Here is a 25,429-nt window from a genome sequence, read left to right as displayed (position 1 = left end):
ACTTTACCCATTTTCTGTGTAGTCCAGCTTTTTTTTTCGCGTTCAGGAACTCATGGATACTATATTCCGATAAACAACTATTTGTACACCACATAGCACAGCAGTTTTGAACCATTGTTGTGATGTTTTGGTCAAACAAACCCCAACGCTACTCTCTCGTCGTTAAAAAACAATGGCACCTAGCTCCGCCTCGACTTTCAATCACTTGTCGTGACGTCGCCGCCCCATTCGGCTGTTTCCGGAACACTTTCGGTAGTGTTCGTCATTTTCGATCTATTTTCGATAATTGCTCATTAATGTGATTGATTTTTTTGTTAACTTTATCAATATTTGTTATCTTGGCGCATAACGGTTCTATTGATGTCTCACACCCCCTTTGCCGAAACATCCCCTTTAATAGTAATATACAATGGTAGAAGCCATTGCTGAGCAAGCTAAAATTAGCATACAGTTGTGTTAACACTCATCACAGATACACATACGTATACTGAGCATTAAAAAAGAAAACTAATTTCGAAGTTCTATTTTTACAAAAAAACAACAACATGAGCTTAATGCTTATCTACAATCGAAGATGCCATTGATGCACCAATGAAAATTAGCATTGGGTTGTTGTGTTGATCGCTCAAAACAAATAGGCATGCACATACTGCGTATTTATAAACAAAACACGTCGAAATTGTTACTAAAAAACAATCAGCTTAGGGTGACCAAACCTCCTCTTTTGCCCGGACATGTCCACTTTTTACATCCTCCCTGGGGCTTCCGGCGGGGTTTTAGAAATTCATTAAAATGTCAGTTTTTTGACTGACGATTTGCGAAGAATATTACGGTACAGTGCTGCCTTAGACGTGTTCCCAAAGAGCCTGCCCCCTCATAAGACTTATGTTCATTTCGTATATAATCAAATGCTCATGTACCTAAAAGTGTAATTGAGTCGAAAATACCGTTATTCTACTTTGGATACAAATTTGCGCATGCGTGTGCAGACACAGGCTGGCTTTATCATGGCGTGAACTGTAAATTCTCATACAAAAACAATTCTTCGTGAGTCGTGACAACAGGAGCTCACAAGCTATCGGTATATACACTTGCTAAACTTACCTTTCGACAATTGTTGACCTTTGTCGGAGCTTTGTACTGGTGTGATCTGTAAAATCCCGTTTGGTGTCGCATCATTACACTGCCAATGATTGTCAACTTTTATAGCAATGTTTGATTTTTGCCTCGGCTACCGGTGCAAGCTGTCAGTGAGCTAAGCCGTGTTAGGCATTATGGGATATGTAGTTTTGAACTGCTGCGTTTGGAAACATGCTGGTTGAATTGTTTGTCAGTTCATTTCAGTTAGTGTTTGCGTGCAATCTAGAACACGGAATGAGAATAATAATCGAGTGGAAATAACAATTGTACAATTGTAGTTATAATCTTAAAGCAACGGTTTAATTTACATTATTTCACGAAGATTTTTGTTAAAACTGGATTTTTTTTACTCAAGAGGTATTATTTAGAACATTGTTTCAGATTATTTATTTGTACAGTACGAATTGAAAAAACACATTATTTTGTTCAAGGGTTTGCCAATGCAGAAGAGGCATTTTTTAAAATCATTTTTAAACACCAATGTTTTTTTTTTTTTTTTTGGGGGGGGGGGTTGGGGTGCGTCATTTTAGGAATAACAAAGCCTCTTAGGTAACTGTATGAATTTTTTGATTATGATATATATATACATATGTATACATAACCGAATAAAATAAATTTAAACAAACAAAATTTAAATGTCTTGAGGCCAGGCTGAGTGTCCTCTTTATTCGGAAATCAAAATATGTTCACCCTAAATTAGCTTAATCCTAATATACAATCAAAGAAACCAATGACGCACAGAAATTAAAATTATGTTGTGGTATTTAACACTCAGAAAACATACATATTCAAATAGCCTTCTCTGCATTACAAAACTAAACACATTTCTCAGTTCTTATCAAAAACGCTACTAGCTTGATGCTAATATGCATACATTGGAAGTTGCCGTACAAGCACCAACAAAAATTAGCATCACGTCATAGAAAGGCTGGGCAATTTTAATTTCAAGATTGTAGATTGAAAACATATGTAAACCGATCATGTGGTTAGCTGTGACTTTTTTTTTTTTTTCATTGAAACAGTAGTTTGGCAAATGGCTAACAGTCCCTCAAAAAGAGTTCAATGTTGAAATTTTCAAGCAGATGATTTTATTCCAGTTGAGATAAACTGTAACACTAAAATCACATAAATAAAATAGCTTAATGCTAATATTCAATGGAATACGTCATTCAGACGCTAATCAAAATTAGCTTGATTTTCCTTGATTAATAGTGAATGAAATGTTTAACTAACTCTCTAGTTTCTTATGTTTTTATTGCTCAATGTTTAAAACGACCAGTTTAAAACAACAACAAAAAATCAGTCTTAAAAAAAATGTGAAAGAATTGAAATTGTATGATGGATGAATATTCGCACATCTTAACAGCCATTTTTGGACGGAGGCGGGTTAGCCGTCCCTGCCAGCTTCCTGCGCAAGAACACAAATTGAGGGGATCTCTTTTGGAAGACTGATGTTCATCCTGCCCGAGGAGTTCCAGACGGCGACTCCTTGCCAAGGTGCACTGAAGCTGCCGCTGCCAACATACTGGGCCAACACCTCACTAGGGCAGATTATCTTGTACTCCTTCCATTTGTCATCCATTTGCTTGTTAGTGTAGCAGTTTAACATCAATGTTTATCATCTTTTATTCATCCACTCAACAGAATAGGGACTCTGACAATGATAAGTTGGTGTTAATGCCTGCGAATGCTGCAATTGAACCCTTAAGAGAAAAGATAATGAGTTTATAAGAAACGCTCAAAAATTGTAGGGGCGCATACAGAACGATAAAAGCATGATGTCCAAGGCATTTTGACCTGGGAGGGCTTGTAGTAAATGAGTTCTCAACTCCAGATCATAAATCAAAATAGGATCATAAACTTCAGTTAGATGATTTTATTGTTATGTTAAAACAGAATCGTATGACTGTTATCGTATTTTTTTTTAAGCAGCTTGAGAAAATCTCATCTCTTTTGTTCAACTCTAGTAATCAAAATAATATATTGAACACATTACCATTCTTTTCATTACAAGGAAATTCAATCCAGTAACCCTGGGTTGCTCATAAGTGTGTCACAGTTTTATAGTCGCCGGATCTGGTGTTTATTTGCCTACAAATTAAGGCTACTATACAGTGTGTTTGCTGAATTGTAGATTTCCTCTAATGAAAACTGGTTCAATGGAATGAAAATTAACTGCCATCCAAAATCCAACATTAATCCTTCGACTGGAAGGGCTGGCTGCCAGTCGAAATCCATTGGACGTTTATCGCGGTCAATGGTAGCCAATGTGTTAAAATGTTGCGTGTGACCCTGAACTGTTATACCCAAGTCTTACCTGTTCTCTCTTTTGGACATCTATCGCTTTCAATGGCAGTGAATGAGTGAACCTTTCTGTATCCATCCAGAGTAACGGGTGCTGTCGCGGACATTTAGATTAGCAGTCCTGAAAGATTTTCAGGGGTGTGGGGATTATAATGTTGAATTTAACGGAGATGCTCTTCTTGGTAGCTGAAATGCGAGTGAAATAGTGTAATTTACAGACTTTGCATATTGCGTGCTAATGAGTTGCAATCATCCAATGAGCTGCCATTGTCTGTGATATATGAACCAGAGTTGCTTTAAGAATGATCTGTTTTTACATTGACCACACAGCAGTGTTGTTTTTGGCAGCCCTTCCAATTTTTGTCTTAGTCTTTTGGACGACAATACTTATTAGTCTTAGTCAGGGGTGAAAGTGGGCCAGAACGGTCAGGAACGCAGTTACGGTATAAGATTCAGGTCAGGAACGCAGTTACGGTATAAGTAAAAGGGCCGAAATGCCGTTCCCGTCCACGGTGCTTTGATTCCAAAAATATGACAGCAACTGTAAAAACGCTATGTAAAACAAAACTTAAAAAAACGCTAAGCTGCCACACATGCATTTCATCTCCAAGAAGAAAACAATGTACCAACATTAGATTTACATACACAAGTAGAACTGAAACGAATACTCGAGCAACTCGGGTAACTCGAGTTTAAAAACTGATCCGAGTAATTTTATTCACCTCGAAGAATCGTTTAATTTTGCCAGCTCGAAGCATCACGTTTTGCCTGGACTACTTTTAATGCAGGACAATGCGCTGACGTCACGTGCTTAGAGGAAGAAGCAATTACAACAACAACAACAACAAAAAAAAAAAAACACCGCAGCCGACAGCCGCTACAAACTACGCCGACGTTGCTAAAAATTACGCCCGCTAGTTTGGTAGCAGGTAGTGTCCAATGCGTCTCAATGCTTTAATGAAAAATATAAATAAATAAAAATGGTTACTGATACTTATTTTTTATTTTAAAATAAATTTTTCAATTTTCTACACCAACTTAAAATAATTTGGTGTACAAAATTGGAAAAAAAATAAAAAAACACAAAATATTCTTTTTATTTTTGTTTGGAAAAATTATGTTTATTTATTAATTAAAAGTATAGTTTTTGCATGAATTAACTTATTAATTGCCATTGATGGGAATAAACTTTCGCCCTCTCCCAGTCAGATTGGATTGGACGTCCATCGTTGTCGCTGACACTGAAATATGATCAATACCAGCCATCTTGTCATATCACACACTATAGTAGTTGCACATAAATTGCATTTTCTGTTGAAGCTGAATGCTTCACTTCCATTATAACCTGAGAAGTGTCCAATTAACGCATGGAGTACGTATGGCTCATTGTGTATGTGTGATTGTAAAACAGGGAGCGTAAGCGCAACAATGTGAAGAGTAGATGGAGGAACAGAGAGAGCGCTTGTGTGCTATGAATGCAAATGGCTGGCCATCCCACTAACTGTAAGCGCTGTGGCAGACATGACTCATCCACTATCAATGCCGCTGCTGTGCGTAAACCCTCCAACCGCCTCTGATTCAATCGTATCGATCAATTCTTCTTGCTCAAACAAAGGATTCTGGATGTAAATATCATTTTGGAAGAGGTGCGACTCAGAAATGATCATAGTTCCGATTTTTGTCAGTTTTCGAAAATCATTTGTGGGTCAAAAACACAATCAAAGGTTATCACTTGGTCAATGGATTTGTAATTACTTCAGAAACACTGTCAACTCATTGGCTGTGAATGGTGATGTTGTAGTGTCATTGACGTCAAAAGACTTCCAGTGTATTTGGAATGGGAAAGATCTGTATCCATTATTGCAGAAAGAGAAAATAAATATCTAATTCATGTATAAAGTAATTATTTCTGGACTCATAAATATAAAGTGCAAAGCCAAAGTTAATACCCACATTCAAAGTTGTGCAAATCAATCACCATTAATAAATTCGCTGTTAGTTTAGTTGTACGTTAATATGTTAGTTAGTAAAAGGAGAAAAATAAATACATATGCTAGTGAATGAATGAAAAATTAATATAATGTAATACCTAACATTAATTCAACACAGACAAGCCTGTAAAAGCAGTTTCTGCTCTAGCGCCCCTCTGTAAAAGAAACTGCTGCATTTTAAGCCAAAACAATTGTTGCGTTTGATAGAACAATATGTCTATATGCTACAATAGCAGACTCATGGCGCATTAAGCCCCTGAACAATTTTTAACTTGTCCCTTTTACCCTGAAAACCCCCATTTACAGACGTCGCGCAACCGCTTCTGTTTCAACCCAGCCACAAAACCTAGGTAATTATATTTATTATTCAAAATGTCTGTCATTTTTAGCTTAGAATCATTAATTGATGCCTTATATTTTATTTAAAAAATAAAAAAAAAAACTTAAAAACATTTAAAAAAAAAAAAAAATTCACTCGCCTATTTTAAACTTTTGAACAAATTGTCACAATGAAAAAACTGGCGTATGTAAAAATAATGGATATCTACCTCTTAACTATCACATAATTGTATTTTTTTTTTTGTTACTGTCGCATTTTCTCTGGTATGTTAGATGATAATCGATCCAAACAAAGAAAAATTGAAAAACAACGTTTAAAAGCGTAAGTATATGAAAAACAACATATCGACCACTCTTTGATGTCTGCATTTCTTCATCCAAACCCTTGTTATATTGCCATGTTTCACCCAGAAAATCCCTAAAAAATCCAGCTGTGGCCATTCACAGCTGTGTCCTGACACTCAGTGATACATGCTGCATGGAGTTTTTGGATCGAAACAAGTACGCCATAATATGTCGTTAAAGTCATGGCGTCTGTTATTCTGCTCTCACCTCCAGATAGGATTTTTTTTTTTTTTTTAAATTCCCTCCTGATCAAAATTTTTCTTCCCCCTGAAAATTGAGATTTTAAGCTTTCCAATGATGTATCACACATGCATATCGGACAATTTTGAAAGTTGGCCAAATTGGGGTCTCAGAGCGGAACTTCAAGTCACCTGTGTTTTCCGCCATATACATTAGTGAATTAATACACAGTTATTAATGTATACTGGTCTGAGTACGTCAATATATTCTTCCAAATTGGGAAGCATTGTTCTGTGAGTCATTGGGTGCGGTGAACCTAACTTTAAGTACGGTATTATTCAACGCTAGTTACCTAATATTATTCTTAAAATATGCGTACAGGTGCCTCTTAAGTATTACTTAACCTTTTTGTTGATTTATTTGGGTTAATAGACAACACTTTATTTGACAGCGGCGTCATAACACTTCCATAAGACCACCATAATTATGACATGACACTATCATGGGCATTCATGAATGCATATGACAGATGTCATTAAGTGTCATCCAGCAAATTATGTCACTAACTCCATTTATGTCCTGCTTGGATCTTTCACATCCATTCAAAAGTAAGATAATTTGCCATAGAACACAAAATGACATCTGTCATAAGCATTCATTAATCCTCATGGCAGTGTCATGTCATAATTATGATGGTCTTGTGACATCCTTATCGCGCCACTGTCAAATAGAGTGTTCCGTTAACATCAGTCAACATAACTAGCAATTAATGAAAACATCTGCAACAGTAACTGAAGAAATAATTAGCACAGAAGATTAATTTTGATTGTTACTTACTCAGTAGCGCTGCAATGCATGCCAGGAGGTATGTTGCATGAAGCAGTGTTGACAGCAGGTGGCAGCCGAGGTTGACTGTCTCCCCCAAGGGAGCAGTGATGGCCAAATGAAGCTTATTGAAGCAATAAAGCTTTGAACCGATTGACTGTAAAGCTTCATTGTGGTTCATTTGGTCTTATGACAGTCTTATGATGCAGCTGTCAAGTATAGCATTACAGATTAATATCTTTTGATGTAAATATCCTATAATACTGTGGGAACAGCTGTGGTTTATAGTCCAGTGTGGCTTATCTATGAACAAATGTTGTTTTTGGGTCAAATTTGGTGGGTAGCGGCTTGTAGTCAGGTGCGTCTTATGGCCGAAAATTACAGTAATAATAAATAATATAAAAATAAATAAAGAATAATGTTCCCTTTTTAAAAAATTATCTGTTTTTAAAAATATATTCACATATTTGTTTTTTTAATACAAAAAAAGTAATTATCATTGTTCATTTAAAATAAAAATTTGTTTTTAAAATGAAGACTAAGATATACATATATAAAAAAAGAAGAATGATCATGTTTCAGTACCACTGACGGTGATAGACACTAATCCATTTTGACTAGAATCGTCTTGGATTTTCTGCACATGTCAGTTTTTAATTGAAAAATAAATCTAAACATTAAAAAAAAATAATAATAAATGTTTCTTTGCCATGGAGAGCAATAAGCGTCACATCCATTTGAACTGGGAGCCAATGGCAGGCAATGAGTTAACACTGTTGTTTTTCTTGCACTTAGTGATATTCTAGGAAATGATGACATCATGGATTTATTTGACTTGAAAAATCAGTTCTCCTCAAGACCTTCCATTAGGAGGTTTATCTGCCATTTAAAAGCCTTTACGGTATGTCTTTTTGCCCCCTGTAGAGCCACACACACACATTGATGTTCCCCTTCAAATCAGCGTCTCCTCACGCATGAGAGTTAGCTTGTAAAATGAAGCATCACAGTTATCCATTATTAATGTTCAACACTCAGCACATCTTCACAAAAGTGTGGAGAAAAAAAGTGGATTATGTTAAATGACAATAAAATCCCAAGTGAGCAGAAATGAACCATTAAAAATTAGGCATTGTGAGAGATGTGTTAACAAATACTTCAGCATTGTCGCAAAATTAGTGTTCACTGTTTATGCTGAACCAAAAAAAAAAAAGGCATTAGAAAACTCCCATGATGCTGATTTGTGAGATGCACTCCCACTGCTTGCTCAGTTGGTCACTGAAATCAAGAGGGATTAGAGCAATGATCCAGATCCCATCATGCAGTTCAATCAAGCCACCCACCCACCGCCGCCTCTGGGTTTTAGTCTCTGGATCGATGGTCTCGCCTCATTTCCATTCCAGGAATTCCTTAGCGGCACATTGACACGGCTCACTATCTCAATGCTTTTTCCCATACCCTTGATCCTGCACCGCTCCCTTATATATCCCTGTTGAGCCACCCGGATCTATACATTTCCAGCGCTTCAAAGGAAATATGACTGTAGAGGACAGAAGGTCTCACGGTCGTGTGTACGTCAAGCAGTCAAATATGTCTTGACAAAGGCGTAACACCATTCAGTCGTTGCGCATTTGTGTTTGTCTTCATCCAGTGTTGCCCAGATGTTGCATCATTAACAGCCCAAGAGTGAATCCTGATGCTCCGCTTGAGTTTATTCATGAGGAAAGACTCCAAAAGGGTGTTGATCAAAATTCTACCGGCAGAATGGAAAATAAGTGCAGATGCATTGTGAAGCTTGAAGAAATCGGGATTTTTATCCACTGGACTGGCTCATTTTTCAGCGCCATTGACTGCGCTAAAGGTCCTATTCACTTTGACTGGAAGGGTCGAATTAATTCATTTGTTCCTCCCAGTCAAAATGATTATAGTGCTGTCAGCGGCAGCTTTGACCTCATTACCTGAAAATTTACAGTAATTTTTAGACCAGGGTTAACTAAATCCGGACCTCGGTGCCACTTTTCCTGTCGTGTTTTCCATGTGTCCCTCCTCCATCACACCTGAATCAAAATAATCAGGATCATTATCAGGCTTCTGGAGAGGTTGCTGATGACATAATCATTTGATTCAGGTGTGTTAGGGGAGAGAGACGTGGAAAACACAACAGGAAAAGTGGTACCGAGGTCAGGATTTAGTGAACCCTGTTTTAGACAATAAGGCACACCTGACTAGAAGCCATCACCCACCAAATTTGAAACAAAAGCGCCATTTGTTCATAGATAAGCCGCACTGGACTTTAAGCTGCAACTGTCCTTATTGTATAATGGGATATTTACACCAAAAGATATTAACTGTACTACCCATTAAAATACAAATAATTACCGTAATGTTCGCACTATAAGGCGCACCTGACTATAACCCGTAGCTGTCCTCACTGTATTGTGAGATATTTACACTAAAAGATACAGTGGGGAGAACAAGTATTTGATACACTGCCGATTTTGCTGGTTTTCCCACTTGCAAAGCATGTAGAGATCTGTAATTTGTATCATAAGTTCTCTTCAACTGTGATGGACGGAATCTAATACAAAAAAACAGAAAATCACGTCGTATGATTTTTAAATAATAAATTTGAATTTAATTGCATGAAATAAGTATTTGATGCATCACAAAAATCGAACTTAATATTTGGTACAAAAAACTTTTTTTTGCTATCACAGATACCAAACGATTCCTGTAGTCCTTGACAAGGTTTGCACACACTGCAGCAGGGATTTTGGCCCACTCCTCCATGCAGATCTTCTCCAGAGCCTTCAGGTTTCGGGGCTGCTGCCGGGCAACACGGACTTTCAGCTCCCTCCATAGATTTTCTATCGGGTTCAGATCTGGTGACTGGCTAGGCCACTCCAGGACCTTAAGATGCTTCTTACGGAGCCACTCTTTAGTTGTCTTGGCTGTGTGCTTTGGGTCGTTGTCATGCTGGAAGACCCAGCGACGACCCATCTTCAGGGCTCTCACTGAAGGAAGGGGGTTGTCAGCCAAGATCTGGCGATACATAGCCCCATCCACCCTCCCCTCAATACGGTGCAGTCGTCCTGTACCCTTGGCAGAGAAGCAGCCCCCCAAAAAATGATGTTTCCTCTTCCATGTTTCACGGTTGGGATGGTGTTCTTGGGGTTGTACTCATCCTTCTTTTTCCTCCAAACACGACGAGCCGAGTTTAGACCAAAAAGTTCAATTTTGGTCTCATCCGACCACATGACCTTCTCCCATTGCTCCTCTGGATCATCCAGATGGTCAGTGGCAAACTTCAGACGTGTCTGGACATGCACTGGCTTCATCAGCGCGACCTTGCGTGCGCTGTAGGATTTTGTGTAGCATTGTGTTACTGATAGTAGCCTTTGTTACTGTGGTCCCAGCTCTCTGTAGGTCATTCACTAGGTCCCCCCGTGTGCGTCTGGGATTTTTGCTCACCGTTCTTATTATTTTGACGCCACGGGGTGAGATCTTGCATGGAGCCCCAGATCTAGGGAGATTATCAGTGGTCTTGTATGTCTTCCATTTTCTAATAATTGCTCCCACAGTTGATTTCTTTACACCAAGCATTTTATCTATTGCAGATTCAGTCTTCCCAGCCTGGTGTAGGTCTACAATTTTGTCTCTGGTGTCCTTCGACAGCTCTTTGGTCTTGGCCATAGTTGAGTTTGGAGTGTGACTGACTGAGGTGTGGACAGGTGTCGTTTACACCGATAATAAGTTAAACAGATGCCATTAATACAGATAAGGAGTGGAGTATCGTTAGACCTCATTAGAAGAAGTTAGACCTCTTTGACAGACAGAAACATTTGTTGTTTGTAGGTGACCAAATACTTATTTTCCACTCTAATTTGGAAATAAATTCTTTAAAAATCAAACAATGTGATTTTCAGTTTTTTTTTTCCACATTCTGTCTCTCATGGTTGAGGTTTACCCATGTTGACAATTACAGGCCTCTCTAATCTTTTCAAGTAGGAGAACTTGCACAATTGGTGGTGACTAAATACTTATTTGCCCCACTTTATCAAGGATTTAGTGTAGGTTTCGGGCTGTGGAACAAATTAATGGAAATACAGTATAATGTATTCTTATAGAAAAATCCTGCTCAACATACGACCGTTTCGACCTACGAACAAGGTCCTGGAACGAATTCACTTCGTATGTAGAGGTACCACTGTACTATCCATAATAATACAAATAATTTAACTGCGAAATTATTGATGCCAGTCAATGCAAGCCAGTGAGACAGAAAATGAACTTTTCTCATTTGTTCCCTTTTAAAAGTTTTGCCTCTCACACGAGGACAGACCTCAGTAACATCAGCTTTAGCCCAAGTGTAAACAGCAGACGGACGGCTTTACGATAACTCCATGACTGAGACTGACGCGCCACGTCCTGAAACACAGCCAAATTGAGTTTTCTCCCCCTATGGTGCACCTTACGTCCATTTCAAAGAAATTCAACAATGTCCATATTTCCATCCAATCAACCCTTTCATAATCAGGCTATATGCGAACAAGTAACCCTAACATACTTGCTGTTATGAATTCTAATTTCTCACACCATGTGAGCTCATTGGAGACAAGCGAGTAGGTGAACCCATATGAACTATTTATTCATGCAAAGCAGCGAGATTAGCCTAACTGAATTTTTACCTCCCGCTAATCTGCACTGACAGAGAAAAAGCACCTCCTGGTGAAAAGTGCACCTGCATCCAGCGGGGAAGTCAAAAGACATGCATAAATATAAGGAAGCCTTTGAAGGGCTGAAGTCTTAAAAAATGAACCATATCCAATAGTGAGATGCTGTCTTTTCTCCTGCTTAAGGGGTGGCATGTTTGCTAGAATAAACATGCAGTGACTCTCCAGATTGTGCCCCGGATGAGGCTGGAGGAAGGCCAAGCCGTCACCACTCTCGCCAGTCACCAGCCGCTTTTTTCACTTTGGATGGGCGCACCGCTGAGTTGTGGAACCTTTCTTATTATTAGCACTGCTGACCAGGGTCATCACAAAGCTATTTACCGTGGTCTTCTACTTCTTTCTCTAGATTGTATGATTGACTTGGAGTGGCAAAATTAAATAAGATATTTATCCAGGGGTGACAGTGGCTATAATTTCTTGCCGGAACTCCCTGACAAAAACGTTGCTACGGAGCCAGATCTCATTTTTTTAATTAAAAAAAAAAAAAAAAAAAATTAGTGGGGATCATACCTCCTAAAACCACAGAAATACAAAAAAACAAACAGACAAAAGGTATTACATATGCAATAGGCTACTGCATTGCGGGTTTACTGTAACAAGGCATAAATGAGAAAGTGATTTTCATTCAAAACTGTATTTTAAAGTAACATACATCAACAAGAACAAATGACTTACATTATACACAGTGAAATGGAATATATTTTGAAGATAACAAAAACATTTTATCTCATAAGAAAATAAGTAGCCTCACATAGGTAAATGAACAAAAATAAGTCCAAACTGCAGAGACAAGCATTTCTGGACCTCATTGCAGTAAAAAAAAAAAAAAAAATGTTTAAAACCCTATTGTGTTCAATCTGACTTTAGTAATATTTGTTTAACCATGAGAACTGCACTGATACTGAAGGAATGTCTTTTGAAGGCTCTCGTTGGGCAGGCCTTGGGCAGGACGAAGGGTGTGTTTAGGAATTGTTTAGGATTGTTGTCTGTTTCTGGATTGGACAGGAGGATTCGAGAGTTACTGTTGTCAGAACAACGAGGGTTGTGGCTTTTGCCACTTCATTATCAAAGGGGCTCATGGAGTCTTGTCAGTCGTGTTATCAGTTGGATATCGGACATTCTCCGGTGTTCCTTGTGTTGGGAAAGGGCATCCTGCCATTTGTTCTGGACTTTCCAGGAGAACTGATTGCGAGAGTTGGTAGTGCAGACGTGGGCTTGAAGATGTCAGCGTCAATCTTGCTCATTCAGTTGCATGACGCACACGTTGGGCTTTCCCTTATAAGAAGGCGTCATGTAACTCTTATGACCTATATTCTGCTTGTTTTCCTTAAACTATGGTATAAGTGCTATTTATTTTATATTGGGTGTGTTAGAGTAATATAAACATTTGAAATACAACATAAATACAAACAACGAAATACAAACATTTGAATAATGCAAACAGACGGTGCCTACGAGAAAAGGTTCTATCTCCTTCAATACAAATTAGACAACATATACAATATACAGGGTGATCCAAAATGTTTGATCCCATTTTGTAGGCCAATAATTTCGACAATTTTCGTTGGAATGACCTCAAATTTTTACAGCTTGTGTAGAAACGTTTCAAGTTTTTGTGTGTAACGTTTGGCATTTCTATCTTTCCAGGTTAAGAAATGCCGTTCACTTCAAAAGAAAAGGCATTCCCAACCTTTCTCAGTGTGATTTTTTCCTCTGGGGTTATGTGAAAGGACGAGTTTTCGTACCTCCTCTTCCAGCTAATATTGAAGAACTGAAACTGAGAATTACAGCTGCACTGGAAACTGTTAACGAAGACATGCTACAGCAAGTTTGCCACGAGCTCGAATACCGACTCGACGTGTGCAGAGTCAGAGGCGGCGCTCATATTGAACATTTATGAAAATCTGTCATAGAACCAACAAATATTTGTTTTTTTCTATGTAAATTTAACCAATAAAACTTATGACCTTCAATATAAAGTGTATTTAGTTTAATTAAGATCCATCAAGTAGTGTCCGAGATATGGGCATTTTGATTGGGGTCAACCATTTTGGAACACCCTGTATATGGCGGAAAACACAGACAAGGTTGAAAAAGCAGTTCCTGCTCTCGCACCACTCTATAAAATAAACTGCTGTATTTTAAGCCAAAATAACGGTGGTGTCTGATAGAACAATATGTCTTTACGCTGCCATAGCAGACTCATGGCGCGTTAAGTCCTCGAACTATTTTTAATTTGTCTGTTTTATCCTGATAACCCCTGCTTACAGATCTTGCGCAACCGCTTTTGTGTCAACCCAGCCATAAAAAGAAGGTAAGTAATTATATTTATTATTTAAAATGTCTGTCATTTTTTAGCTTAGAATCATTAATTGATGTCAAATATTTCGTAAAAAAAAAAAAAAAAAAAAAAAAACACTTTAAAAAACTATTTACTCGCCAATTTTAAAGTTTTAAACAAATTACATCACCATGAAAAAAGTGGCGTCTGTAAAAAAGTCACGGATATATACTTCATAACTATCACTTAATTGGATTTTTTTCGTTACTGTCGCATTTTCCCCAATATTTCAGATGATAAATAATCGATCCAAACAAAGAAAATTTGAAAATAAATGTTTAAAAGGTTACTCCTTGACGTCTGCGATTTCCGCATTGTTATATTAGCACGTTTCACCCATAAAATCCCGAAAAAATCCAGCTGTGGCCATTCACATCTGTGTCTTGACACTCGATGATACATGCTGCATGGAGTTTTTGGATCGAAACAAGGTAAGTAGGCGATAGTAGCTCGTTAAAGTCATGGCATCTGTATTTCTGCTCTCGCATGCTCTCACCTCCAGATAGGGTTTTGCTGTTTAAAAAAAGTTTGTTTTTTTTAAACGCCCTCCTGTTCAAAATTTTTCTTCCCCCAGAAAATTTAGATTTTAAGCTTTCCAATGATGTATCACACATGCATATCGGACAACTTTGAAACTTGGCCAAATTGGGGGTCTCAGAGCGGAACTTCAAGTCACCTGAGTGTTTTCCGCCATATACAAATTAATTTTAAAAAATGTTCTTTTTTTTAAATTACATTTAAGGACTAAATAAAGCTTTCAATTTTGAAAAAAAAATCTGAATTTTCTGTTCATTATTTCTGGGTTCAGGCATCATAGGATTAAGTTGATGTTCTGAACCTACCAGTCAGAGAAAATAAAATATAACTACTTCAACTATTACCTTTCTCTTAAAGAGCTGATCAATTTTCCATTGCATTGCCCTTTTTTTTAATCGCATTAATTCAACAAGCTTGTTTTTGTCCCAGACAAACATGTGCATGGAATCTTTCAACCCTGCATTTATCACTTGTAAGAATTATTTTTTTTGACTGACATACGGTTCAATCAATAATTAATAGTTGGTTATTCATTGATTATTTTGCGATGAATCGACGTGTAAATATATTAAATTATTTACTATTCTGTTACTCTGGGTTTGAGTTGGAAATGTGCAATGGAAGCAGAAAATAATTTTTGGATTTTAAGTATTATGTACCTGTATGATTTTTCCAAAAAAAGTAGATGTTTGCAAGTATATTATTTTAATTCGTTACAAAGATCTACCTTCATCAAGCACTACACAGCATTTTGTTTTTATATTTAAGTAAAACCAAGATCTAAGATAAGATTTTGAGATAAAAACAAAATTAAAGTTCAAGACTCTTATTTTTTAAATTAAATTTGAAAAATAACAATAATAATAAAAATAAAATAATATTTACCTTTTCCCCCCATTTTCCTTTATCAATTAAAAAAAAAAGTAGAAATACAAAAGGGGGAAACTTTTTTTTTTTAATTAGGTTTGGGTTTTAGATTTCTTTACTCAAAAAAATAAAACTATTTTTCTCATTTTTGTTTTATTAAATTAAAAATATATGAATTAATAATAATAGTACTTTAAAGAAGAAAATCCATTCTCCCTGAAGAATAATAATAATAATGAAATAAAATATACATTTCCCTTATTTTGTTTTATTATTCATAAAAAAGGTGCTGTATTTAAAATTATTCAAAATGTTTTATATTTAGAAATATTTTTTAAAAATAGAATATATAAATATTATTATTCCTACCGTCCTACCGATTAGTCAGCAGACTATTTTTACGATTAGTCGACTAATCTAAAAAAAATTTTTTTTTTTTTTTTTACTAATTTAATAATGAAATTTTTGTTAAAGCTTATTAATTCAAAAAACATTTTGGAACACCTAAATTCTTTATTAACGTACAAATAAATAACATAAATATCAATAATAAATCACAAACAATGAGGTCAAATGCTGCTGGCATAAACTGGTGCAAAAAAAATGTAAACGGAAACACTGTGACTTCACCTTTTTAACAGGAGTCAAAACAATTCTTACTTTTTTTGCGGAATGTCATTGTCTATATTGTTCTCAATGTTAAAATGAATTGCAATGTCCCGGACAATCATTTTCAGAATACTTTGTGTGAGTTCAGATGCTCTTTCCGGTGTGCATTCCGCATTTTTTGGGGAGGGGAAAAACTGTTCAACTTTTGTTTGTTTTAACTTGAAGATAACACAGAGGGCACACTGAAATATCACCACAATTATTTTGAATGAAAGGCACACATACCCACAGTAACAAAAATTAAGTATATACTAGTATTAATTTTATAGTATACTACTATATGTAAAACTTTATAATATTAAATAACTAACATTAGTGCAGTCATGGATTACAGTAAGCAGACCAGTGGTGTTTCCATATATATTTTTTATATTATATATATATACACAGGATATATGTATATATTTTCCCAAAGTGGGAGCTTCCATGATCCTAACAAATAATAATTTAAAAAAATATATAATTATATTAATTATTTTATTAAATAAAAATGCACGTTGATACGACGCACATAAAGGCAACTTCCATTTAAAATATCGTTAGAGAGTTGTATGGACTTACAATCCGCTAGCTTGTTGTTTCTTGTTGTCTTCGAAAATTATACTTGGGTGACGGCGCTTCAAGCGTTCGTTTATAGCCGACGTGCTACCGTGGTACGCTTATGCGAGCTCAGTTTACCAAAGAGTACACACAGTGGCACCCTCCATACTTCCCTTGAAATAATTCCAGGCTCTGGTTCTTCTGCTCCGCTTTTTTGGCTTTATGCCGCTTTCACATGTAACCATCTCTGCCCTTTTTGGAAATTGGCGGTGTTTTCAACTCCTCACCGGCGATTCACTTGGCTCGTTGTCGTCGGTTCGTCTGGTTTCATCCGATTTCCTCCTCGGGAAGGCGGCGGCGTGCATAAAAACACCGAGAGGCGTCGGATGGCTCTTTAAGGATACTTTTATTGACCAAAACAAAAACGTGGGGGATGAAGCCACTCAACTCGGCGCGACCCGCACACTTTTCCAACTCGCCGATCTCGCTCCCTCTCTCTAGCTCCCCCACTTTCTTCCTCTTTGCTCAATCTGACAACGCCGGTCACATTGAAATAACAGCGGCCCCCTTGGGGGTGCCAGTAACAACCGCTTGTAGCACGAACGCCTGCCATTCTAAACTTTATCCGCATGTATTTTTTTTATAACCCGTCATTACCCGTCGACGGTATGTTTTGCCCGTCGACGCATTTACGTCATCGATGATGTCGACAACGTCGACTAGTCGGGACAGCTCTAATATATATATACATATATATATATATATATATATATATATATATATATATATATATATATATACACACACACACATATATGTATATACATAAATATGTAATACAGAATTTAAAAAAATAACACTTACTGTTTAGATGCTAAAAAAAAAATTAAAAAATTGTTCAATTCTAAACGTTTCATCCACTATCAAAACAGTTGTTGATTCACCTGATAATCCATTAGTTGTCGATTTGTCGATTAATCATGGCAGCTCTACTGAACACACCCCTTACTACCGGAAATCAATACTCTATTTTGTCTCAATCGCCAGTCTGTGTATTCCCCTTAAAATTATGTAATATTTCCAGCTAATTGACGAGACTTTGAATTGTGTGCCAGATTGTAGAAGTTCAGTGGAAAGACACAGCAGAACGAGGGTCGATGGGGGAGGCGGGCTCGCGAGCGGTCAACCGCAAAGCGTGTCTGCAAAGTCATCTGAGGTCGGCCGCTCTATGTGATGGGATACTGTAGATAAAGCGCAGCGCGGGCTAACAAACACAACACCTTGCATACGAAATGAGCTACTGGGGGGAGGGCGGTTATACAGGAACAAGCACCCTGCGGGGAGAGAGTAGAGTTCACTGAGTCATTTCACGTGCACCCGATGAAATTGCCAACATGTTGATTGTTTGCATGTATAATGTTAAGAGTTTTGGGCTATTTTAGTTCGGGATAATTGCCCGTTACTATTCTCAAAATGGTACTTAACACAAGCGAGGTTCCTGCTAGAAAAGCAGCTCATTGGCTACGGCCACCTCAATTTGTGAATGAGGGCTGCAGGCTTTAACAGTTAAAATGGATTGGACGTTTATCCCCGTTAATGGCACTGAATGAGTTGGATCTACCAAACTGGCCTGAATAAAAGACGGCCCTGACTATAAGACGACCCTCTCTTTTTCAAGACTCAAGTTTGAAAACAGACTTTTTGAACACCAAATTAATTTTTATACAGAAAATAATTACAGTACATCTGAAACAAATGATTATAACAATATATTTGAGAGAAAAAGCATAATATTTTGCCTCATTCAAATCTTATTATCTGAACATTTAAATATGTAAACTAAAGTGCAATCACATTCGTAAATGAATGGCTTCTGGTTTTCGAAATGTAAATAAACCAATCTATAGTGATAAAACAAAATTGCAATAACTGCATTAACCATTAAAGTGAAGTCTAACTGTAACTGTAGTCTTGAAACAAATCTGAATAAGGAAAAACACTGCAATAAAATAATGCAAACTGGTTAAACTTGAGAGTAGCTGAGATCTGTCATGACAGAACATCGCTTCAATGATATCTGGCGCCATCTAGCGTCGTGAATGGGTATAACGTCTAGACCGCGAATATAAGACGACCCCCATTTTTTCAGTCTTATTTCAATGCAAAAAACATTGTCTTATATTCGGGCCAATACAGTAACACCCTATAAAAATGTTAACCTTTTATAGAGCACTCGTGTAACTAATTGGCTGGATCTGACACCAGTCGACGTCCAATCTATTAGAACGTTCAAAATGGATTGGACGTCTAGTGTCGCCAATAGCGGTTTCACTCGGACCGCTATGATTAAACGACAACTATTTTGAAAGTCGATTAATCATTTAAAGCTGTGGTTCTTAACATGGGTTTGCTGAAATCCCAGGGGTTAGGTGAGCAAGTCGAAGAGGTTTGGGGAAGGTTAAGACACGCAAGGCAACCATTTCCGTATGCTACCAAATCTAGGCGAAGTGTGTTTTAAATTAGGTTTAGGATTGTTTTGGCTTTACAGGCTTTATTCCATTTCTTTCAATTTGTCCTCTATTTGTTGGGAGGATAAATTGGTTTGCTCAGTGGAAGGTTGACTCGCATTTGTTATGTGCTTTGTCCAACATGCCTCCTAGCATGCATTGCAACACTACAGATGTAAATACCAATCAAAATTCATGTTCTTTGCTAATTATTCCTTCAGTTACTGTTCCAGTTATTTAACTAATTGCTAGTGTTGGTATTTAGTAGGGGTGTAATGGTACACAAAAATCTCGGTTCGGTACGTACCTAGGTTTTGAGGTCACGGTTCGGTTCATTTTCGGTACAGTAAGAAAACAAAATGCAAAATATATATGTGCTAGTTGTTTATTACACACTTTTGTGCTTTCAACAAGAGGAACATTAGCCTATACAAGGCTAAAATTCTGCTCAAAAAGTAGCGGGTATTTAAAGATAATCCAACAATAATTTGCCTTTCAGACCCCGCATATTGGTCAGCTTTCTTTCTGAAAGAAAGAAGAAAAAAGAAGTCCTGTGCTAAAGAGAAAAAGAATCCCAATGACAAAGATTTTAACATGTATTTTACAAATGAAATGCCTCAGTGAAACTTTTTTTCCCCCTTATCAACGGTTTTCAAAAACTTTATTGGTGGATTCCAAGTTAAAGCGCCACACAGAAATTAATAAATGTAATTGTGTAAGCAGGATGTGTGTATTATTCTTATTATTTTTTTTACAGGTGTTTTAGTTCATTTCAATTTATTTTATTTAAATGGGCTATTATTTATTTTATTATGTGTTTATATTTTACAAATGTGATGTAGTATTCATTTATATTGTACATTTTATGTTGTATAACTGTAGTTCCTGTGTGAATATTAGTTCCTACTTGTTTTGTTGTGGTAGGAGGGTTTTGTAGTGAACACGGTGCCGTGTTGGGGTTTATTATAGCAGAGAACACAGCAGTAAATCAACAAAGACGACTGTGCCCCGATCTACCACTCAAGAGATCTGATGGACTCAAAAAGTAGGTTACGATTGCATATTAGAAAATCGACCAGATCCACCGTATTTTTACACGAGTGACTTCCGGACCGATCCTAGCTACCGGTAGTAGTATTGACGTAGGAGGGCCGCGTCTCGCGTCAAATAATAAACTCTGCCGTTCTTTTCGCGTGCGTCGCATTGAGCCGCTTCTGGGACGCATCTAACACGCAGCCGCACTGCAACTGGTGTGTATTGGCTGACTGACTCTAACGCCCGCGTTTCACTGCGTTCTCGCGGCGGCCACGTTGTCAAGCCGTTGACGTTTCTGGTTTATACTGTCCTACCGTGCTGGTCCTTATTACAGTAGAGAAAACGGAGTAAATATAATCTACACAAAGAAACTGTAACCCGATCGACTCACAGCCTCGAAAAGTAAGGGTTATATTACGTCAGAAACTTGTTCGGTTCACGTCCGTTCCGAATCGAGCACCATGTACCGAAACGGTTCAATACTATTACATGTAACGTTACACCATTAGTATTTAGTAACGCTTTATTTGACGGTGGCGCAATAAGACTGTCAAAACACCATCATAATTATGACATGACACTGACATGAGCACTCTTGAATGCTTATGTCATTTTGTGTCATCTGGCAAATTATCTCACTTTGAATGGATGTAAAAGATCCGAGCTGGACATAAATGGAGTTAGTGACATAATTTGCCAGATGACACTTAATGACATCTGTTATAAGCATTCATTTAAGCCCATGATAGTGTCATGTCATAATTATGACGGTCTTATGGAAGTGTTATGACGCCGCTGTCAAATAAAGTGTTGTCTATTAACCCAAATAAATTAACAAATAAGCCGCACTGGACTATTAGTCGCAGGATACAAGGATTCAGGGATTGCACGTGTGAAACTTTTGGGGTTCTGTACCTTTAGCAAGTTTAAAAACCACTAGTTTAGAGACATTTTTTACCTCAAAATTGCCAAAATTTTCAGCCTCTGGCCTCCAGGTTGCGAGTTTGACACCTGAGTATTAAGTAATGCAGGTGCATCAATCCTGGTTTAAATTGAGCAACTCCAACTTGACTGAACGATAAACTCTGAGTTTATCTGATGAGGCATGCTTCAGCGGCCCTATTTTGAGGTTACTTCGGTGTCACGGCTGCTGTTGAGGCGCACGAGTGGCGTATAAATCATCTGCTGTTGAATAGCCAACGTAGGACAAATAAGCAATAAGTCGGGTATCGTACGCCGGCATCAGCATGTACGTGTCCGCAGGCTGACACACTACCTGCCGCTCTCTGCTAATTCCCACCATTAACGGTGACATTTAAAGCTGTATCTCCCAGCTGAAGGGCCGCCTGTGTAAAGTACCTTTTCATTAAGCGCTTCAGTGTGGGCCTCCGGGGTGAACGGTGGGGAAGCGACTCTGTGCCTTTCTGCCTGCATGTGACAGACTTAGAAAGGGTCGGGAAGAGAGAACCGAGAGCTGAGCGCGCAGATAAAAATGGGGAGGCGGTGATTTATTCCCGTTCGGTGGTTGGAAGCCCTGCGTTTAAATCATCAGGATCCCTGAGCAATTGCGACGATGCTGACTTACTACAGGGTCACGGGACTCCATTGGCACAGCTATCGGATGTCGGGCCGTAAATCTTAGTCTTCATTGCTTATACTCTAACAGGATTTTCAATTTTTAAAAAAAATCTACAGTAAATTTGTTTTACCAAAGTACCATACATTTTTGTTTTTTATGTTTTCCTGTTTTGTTAACCACCGTTGACAGTGTTGCCCTGAATGACTTCGACATGGTCAACAGTGCAGAAGATGAATCCGCAACCTTAAAGAGCATACGACAGGAGAAAAAAAGTCTTAAATAGCATTATTATGTGAATTAGAATCATATTTTGGGACAAATTCGACTATATACAACAATTTAGCAAAGCGCAGATGACGAGAAATTAGTCTTTTAATCTGCCGGTTAGCCACGCCTACCATTATAGGGCTCAAGCGTCCCCAACAGGTGGATGACGTCAGCGGGAGACTGGGCTCATCGGTTTTACTATAGACCCTACCCACCGACGTCACAAAACCACGTGCTCGCTGTATGGTTCCGCCCACTTGTCCGTCATTTTGTCTCTGTATTAGCATAGGTTTCAATTGATCGAGGAATTTAAAATGCATTTCATGGAAGACCTGGTGCTTTCTGATGCCGTAAACTCACTGGATGTGTTGCATAAAAAGCGTTATGTGGAAAAGCTTCGTTCTATACAGTCGCCAGATCCATATTTGATGCCCAAATCGATGTTTTTCGACCCACTGTCTTCGCCCTGTCTGCCTGACATCTGCTACGCTGATATTTACAATTATCTTGTCCACACAAAATCAGCCTATTCTCACGAAAATTTGAAAAACTTCAAGAGCTTGGAGGCTTATAAATACTTCGTTGCTGGTTGGGTGAAACAGGTCCTCGTCCACGAAAATTCGGCAGGAATCTATCTTGTGCTTGGAAAGGTGAGTTACGAAATTTTCAATTCAAAATCTTTTGTTGTTGCTAACATCCACTGTCAAGTCTAATGTATTTCATGTCGTTTGTCAATGGAGTCAAGGCTTTTAATGTTTATATGGTTTAGCGATAGCACTCTCACTACATACATACGTGTATGTTGTCGGCGATTAGCCTAGCAATGATCTTAATTGTGGTTATTTGTCAGCCCAAAACCCTCTAAGTATATCTTAAATGCATCTTACCGGATATAAAATGACTACTACATGGTCTGTGGTGATTTTTTGGTGCCCAGTTTTCACGTCGAATTGCAGCCGTCCATTTCGCTCTCCTCTTTGGATCCCTCGGAATACGGTAAAACTTCAAGTCTCTCCTTCCATCTTCTCTGTTAGTGCAACCAACAGCCACACACGCCTTCACCATTTTGATTATTAATGTTAAGGAGCAGAAAAACACGCCGTAAATAGGAGGAATGTAGTAGCCGTAACAGGTTAACACTATGTTTTGACGGACAATTGGGCGGTACCATTCAGGAGAGTGGAGTTGTGACGTCACGTGGGTAGGGTCTATACAGCCCATTGAGGGGGAATGATTCAGAACGAGGAAAACGCGATGAAGAGAGACGCAAAATGTCATTGTTTCAGTCTCTCTACTCCAATATTTTTACAGGATATTCTTTTTATCCAAGTATTTTCCCCAATAGCTAAATAAATGGCTTGAGAAGGACCAGTCAGCCCGTCGAGGGGGAACTAATCACAACGAGGAAAACGCGCCGAAGAGATCTGCAAGATGTCATTGTTTCTGTGTCTTTACTTCAATATTTTTACAGGATGTTCTTTTTATCCAAGTATTTTCCCCAACTGCTAAATAAATGGCATGGTCATGACAAATAACAGTCTTGTGCTAAATGGAATATGAAATAATAAAAATGCACTTATTCAGGACGACATGGCAAAATTACTCCATAATGGTCAAAACTGTCAACTTCACCTTTACTGTCGCACCTCCTGAACGATATTTTATGACACCTAAATCGGACATATGTAATTTCCCTTCCCTGGCTTCGGAGAATGTAAACAAACCAAGAGGCGTGACAGCTAGCTGACATGCTAACCCGAACCTAGTGATGTTTCAAAGTCTTCGAAGCGGAAAATCACACATCAGTAGCCCGGATTATTTGACATGACAACTGGGTTGTCGATTGTCTTCGCAGATCGGCAAATCGCCCGGCGGAGAGCAATTTACAGCTCGTTCCCCGGAGGACGGCGGCTGCAGTTGTTGTGCAGCTAACGTGCAGCTAATGTGCATGAGGAGAGCTTTTTACATGCCTATCAATGATCAAACGTAAGTAGTCCTTTATTTAAAGAAGTTTGTAGTGTTTACTTTAATCGCTGTATTCGTATTTGACATAATACAAAACAAGATGTTTACTCACTTCCTCGTAAGTCCAATGGTCCCACAGTAGTAGGGCTTGTTTTGGCCAATATCCACCGGTGAATGGGAACCTTTTGAAACCCCAAAAAGGCGCACACGCCTCTCCCTCGTACAGCAAGATTTTTCTACACCCTTTTGGCTGGCGTGATGCGAAAAACTAAACGTATTAATCCGCAAAATCAGCTGAATCCTTAGTCCTTCTCATACAAAAGTACGGCTGTATAGTGAAGAGGACTCCTTCCTCCGTATACATCACAGCGCACTCTTTCTCAACTCGAGACTGTGGCCGGAAGTCACCCATTTTCATGGCGCGGGATTCAAAAAAATAAATAAATATAGCGATCGCTTCCACACACATCCAAGCGGTCCATTTCATTCGGGAGCATAAAATACCGCGTGTATTATGAAATAAACATGCTTTTTCGTGTCACATGCACTTTAAGTACATTAATTCGACCCCTCCCAGTCAAAATTTTTTGGATATCTAGTGCCGTCAATCCCAAGCAAAGAGTTAAATGCTAAGAAATAAAAGGAGAAAAAAAAAATCTAGTGTGTTATTGAGTGTGTTATTGATGGCGATAACCAGTGTGTTTTTATTCATTTGAATTTGTTTTTATTAACATTGTATTCATTTCTTCAACTATGGATTCATCGAAAATACATAAATGATTGCTAATAATTTAAAAATATACAGTATATCATAATTGACACCTGATGCCCACATATTTTTGCAAATTAGAAAAATAATTCTTAACCCCATGAAGACCTGGCATCCACATAAATAAAATTTTGAGTCCAGTAGGCCACACTTGTATACCAAATGCTAATATTGAGGCCGGCATGACCCAAATTCTAACGTCCACCTATGTGGACGGTAGGTCTACAAATTAGGGGTGTGCCATCTTGGGCACCCCACGGTTCGATTCGATTCCGATTCAGGGTGCTACAATTTGATTATTGAACAATGATCACGGTATTGACGATGATCACGATTATCACGATTATCAATGCATCATACATTACTAATTAATAAACTAGCCAAACATATTTATGGGCATTATTTATTTAAAATATCCTAATGATTCAACAGGAACAATGGAAACATGCCCATTCAACAAAAAGCTGCCCTTAAACTGCTTTTTATTATTATTGTACTT

The 25,429-nt window shown here is 38.0% G+C and overlaps 1 protein-coding gene across 1 annotated transcript in view; it reads right to left on the bottom strand.

Annotated features, from left to right (window-relative positions):
• Positions 1–25,429, bottom strand: part of LOC130927445 (NALCN channel auxiliary factor 1) — a 241,351-nt gene that overhangs the window by 214,140 nt on the left and 1,782 nt on the right. The gene's annotated exons all lie outside the window — the stretch shown is intronic.

The sequence above is a fragment of the Corythoichthys intestinalis genome, chromosome 12 (assembly GCF_030265065.1).
Source record: "Corythoichthys intestinalis isolate RoL2023-P3 chromosome 12, ASM3026506v1, whole genome shotgun sequence".
Taxonomy (NCBI): Eukaryota; Metazoa; Chordata; class Actinopteri; order Syngnathiformes; family Syngnathidae; genus Corythoichthys; species Corythoichthys intestinalis.
The sequence above is the reverse complement of the archived record's forward strand: the minus strand, read 5'-3'. Positions and strand labels throughout refer to the sequence as shown.